The following is a 4,523-nucleotide window of genomic DNA, read 5'->3' on the forward strand; positions in this document are numbered from 1 at the left end:
TCTTTATTTCTGTAGTTTTTCTCATTCCTCCACCCGAATATACAATTAAGTTATAACCACAACTGATTACAAAAAAAAAAAAAAAATGCAAAAAAAAGGAGTTACAACCATTAATACAACATGTCTCTCTTCTCTTTGGAAAAGAGAGAGCAGTCCCACCCTCCAAAATTTTAGAGAAACAAAAAGAGTTTCAAGAAGCTCAAGCAGTTGCAGCACTTGTGTGAAGCACAACAAGGGAGGCATAAGACCCATCCTGGATATTAATCAAAGTCTCATGCTTTCCTTTCTCCACAATTGCTTCTGCTCGCCGGACAATTGCAGTCCTCGTTCTCCTACTATAGTATCATAACCCTGCATTTTGCATCATGAAGAACAAATGTTTTAAGTGCTGAGTATTTGCAAATGCACCTTTGAGAAAAGAGTGCTCCAAGAATTGGCCGATCATTAAAGTTGGACCTAAGAAATAAATTTTGCAGCAATAAGAAACAGTACTTATCATAAACCCTTTCATTTTCCCACTTCTGATTCTGCAACTTCCTTCTGATTGCCATTGCCTTCTGTGTTGCGTTGCATTTCAAGCAACTTTTGTTGATCCTCATCAGTCTCTCGTGCATTTACTTCTTTTACATCTTTAGGCTTTTTGCTTGTAGATTGCCGATACATAACCCCACCAAGCATACAAATTAAAAGCTCCATTGTTCCCACAAATGTCGAATGCATGTCCCAAACAACCAAACTAATCACAACCGTTAATAGCTTGTCCACTATCCCAAGAACAGTAAATCTTGTTACTGAAATGGCCCTCCGGCAAGAAAATCCAAAGAAAGAGATAGATAAACCAAACAAGCAAGATAACCCCACCGTTAAAACCACCTGGAAAGAGTACCAATCTGACATGGAGAAGCAGCTCACTGTTGGTGAAGAGAGAAAGGTAGAATATAATTGTTGCAGGCATGAATATATAGGTCAGGTATGTATGCTTTCCTCTAGAAATGAGTAATTCCCAATTTTACAATATAAATATTCACATGATCCAACTATACCAACCAAAAATGAACATTGCTGAGTGGATTTGGTTTTTCACCACATCAATTGTCAAACTTCATTTAATTTCTCACTTGAAGAACTCAATGGCAAGTCTCATCTAATGGTAAATCTAACAAGAAAAAGAAAAGAAATTGATCAAATAAGCAGCGTTGTTGACTATCTACCAATGAAAAATCAAGGAAAAAAAAAACAATTCAAAGAACAAATAAAATTTAAAATAAAGAAAAGGCTAAAGTGAATAAAATTCCAATATTATGTTGAAAATTTTGAATCTCATATCAATATTAATGGCAATAACTTAAGAATCCTCTAATCAACACCACCAATTTTTTCCCAAAATACAATCACAAAGGAGAAAGCATCCATAATCTTGGCCATTAATCATATCTGGAGAACCAAGGAATGGCTCCAAAACATTTATAAGAGATATTCCAGATAAATTCACCTTTTGGATAAACATATATTTGCCACCCGAAGCAATATAAAAAAAAGCGAGATAATGCTAGACATTAAGAACTTCGGGGATTATATGGGTATGCTGCTATGCTTTCCATGTTTCTCTCTCTATATCTCTCGGATTACTCGGATTACCCTCGTTTTCAAGAGGGATTTTAGAAGAGAAACAATGAGAGATGCAAAAAACAAAGAAATAAAATAAGCAAAAAAGGGAAAACTAGCGGCAGGACTTCGAGTCGTTGACTAATATTTAAGCGTTGTAAATCACTAAAAGAAGAGAAACAATGGAAATGCTATATAACAATTCTCTGAAAACTCAAGTATATGAACATACAAAGGTATATTGAAGCCCAAAAAACTCAAATCAAATTAATAAAGAAAAAAGAAAAAAAAGCCATTGACGATAAGGGGGAGGGAGGAGAATCTCACATTTACAAAGGCATTAATTTGAAATCAACCCAAGCATACATAAATAAGTATTACAGAGAGTGAATGAACGAGAAAATGCAACGGAAATAGAGAGAGAGAGAGAGAGAGAGAGAGAGAGAGTTAGTTATTACAGAGGGGAGTGGCGGCGCTCGGGAGAAGTAGGAGCGTCGCGAGGTGGCACTGAACAGAGAGACGCCGTTGCGAGGTGGCACTGGGAAGAGGAAGCCGACGTGGGTTCGTGGCGAGGAAGGAGGGTGGATTTCGCGAATTGAAATCTGGTTTCGGGTTTGCTCCGTTCAACGAGCTCGCTAGAAGTGGCGGCGTTGGGCAGACGGAGGAGCGCTGCTCGGTGGCGCTGACGAGAGAGACAGTGTCGCCGGGAGGTACTGGGTAGAGGAACCTAACGCAGGTTTCTGTCGAGGGAGAAGGTGTTCCGCGGGAGGAATTTGAATGGGGATGAAATTATTGAATCGCACGTTTTGGTTTTAAAAAAAAAAAAAAAAAATGTGCCACATAGTGTGTGCAACGAGTGCACTACTACAGTGGTTTCTACGTAGCAGACCTCGCATAAGATATAGAAGAGCCAGGTGAAAGAAAAGTCTTTGCAGTCTAGCATTTCTAGCTAGATTATGAATCTTCCATTTGATACAAAAGTTAAGGAATGATTGGTTGCAGAAGAAAAATGCAAGCAAGACATACAGATGAAAAATATTCTCACCGCTATAGCAGACAAGTTTCTCAAATTGGGTTGTCGCAATTGTAAAACTTTTGGTTTGGTTGGATAAACTGTATGTAAATAACACGTTGTATGGAATATATCATTATTGAATAGATCAACTGTAATGGTACTCCTCCTATGTTTTGGTCATAATGTATAAAAAGGGTATCTGTAGGTTCATTAAATTAACCTTTGTAATGAAAATAGCTTGTGCACATCTCATGAATGTTTTCAGTTTTGATTCCATTGTTGCTAATGGTGCAACATGAACCTAACTTCACTTGCATTCTCAGGTTGATAGTACCCATTTTTAAAAAAATATGCAATTAATCATAGCTTGAATTTGTTTCCTTTTACCTCATAATCTTGGCACCCAATCAAAACATATTTAGTTACCCAACATAATAAAACTAGAAGAATTGGCTACATCAAGATTGCAACAGAGACTGTATCTGGTTTTCGATTTCATGCAAACATAATAATAACAACATAATACAGGCTGTATTTGGTTTTGGAATAATATGAGAAAGGAAAAATAAAAGAAAAGCAAATAAAGAGGACTACTCTTTCAATGAGAAATTGTGAAACAATAAATTCACATACATTTTCTATGAAGTGAAATATAACAGTCTTAACACTGTAAAATATATTGTATTAACATTGTAATAACACTGTCATAACTATTTCTCATTCCCCTCTTAAACGATCTAGATGTTCCATCTCTTGGATGAGCAGCATGGCGAAATCCATCAATATCAAGCCCACATTTAGTTACTCCAGTATTTGAAGATAATGAGAATGTAGAATCCAAGTCATCCAACCTGTGGAAAGAAGTCATTTTACACGAAATAAGATGCTTCTTATATCATAGCAGGAAAAAATCAACCTCATACACAATTACAATCAAGTTATCAACAACTTTTTTGATAAGTAGATATTAAAGATTTCATTAAAAAGAGCTATGGGCACATTGCAAAGCCATGACAAAGAGAAATCAAATACCATCAATTGTGAAGAGCATGAGATTTGAAACTGCTTGTCTGAAAAAATGGTTTGTACATGGTTTGTCTGAAAAAATGACACTATAAAATAAAGATAGCATGAGATTTGTAACTGGTTGTGCCAAGTTTTAAAACTTTGAAAATGAAAATAAACTCTCACTCTCAGATTTAGTTTGTTTGACTTTGCAACATTTCAAGTGATCATCAACCCTTTACTAAGTTGTAGTATCATTAGAATCTCATCACAAGCCCTTGACCAGCATTACACAAGCCCTTGACCAGCTTGTAATGCTGTCTATAAATGATGTAAATTAAGTAATTTGGAGCATACCAAGAAGATGATCCTCCAAGGAACCATTCCTGTCGAGTTGCTTAACTGCAACTACTTGTGTGAGATGAAAAACAGAACGTAACTAAACAGTCATATCTTCTTAGTCACAAAAACATAATGTAACTAAATATACTGAAAGCCATAATGAGGAAAATTTGGCTAGAGATAAACCATTAAAAAGAGCTTGGACTTAGAAGAATAGGCCGGTCACCGATTTCTAGTAGAGCCGTTCATTTGCTTTTTATTTTCGAATATTATTTCTGGACCCCATCATGCGGCTGCCCCCTGTGTCATTTATATGCTAATGGTTCTTCATTTTCTTGGTAAGCATTAGACTCAATACGTTGATTGTAAGAGAATTCAGAATATACCCCTTGATTATAAAAAAGATAGTAGCATCTACTCAATAGAGACTGAAAATGGTCACATTTAAAGGGGAAAATGATATGAGAATGGACTAGAGTCCGTTTTCTCGATTAAAAAACATAAATTTTTTCTAGATTTTTAAGAAAACCAAGCATTACATACACTGAGATTTCCG

Source organism: Juglans regia, chromosome 9 (genome assembly GCF_001411555.2).
Source record: "Juglans regia cultivar Chandler chromosome 9, Walnut 2.0, whole genome shotgun sequence".
Lineage (NCBI taxonomy): Eukaryota > Viridiplantae > Streptophyta > Magnoliopsida > Fagales > Juglandaceae > Juglans > Juglans regia.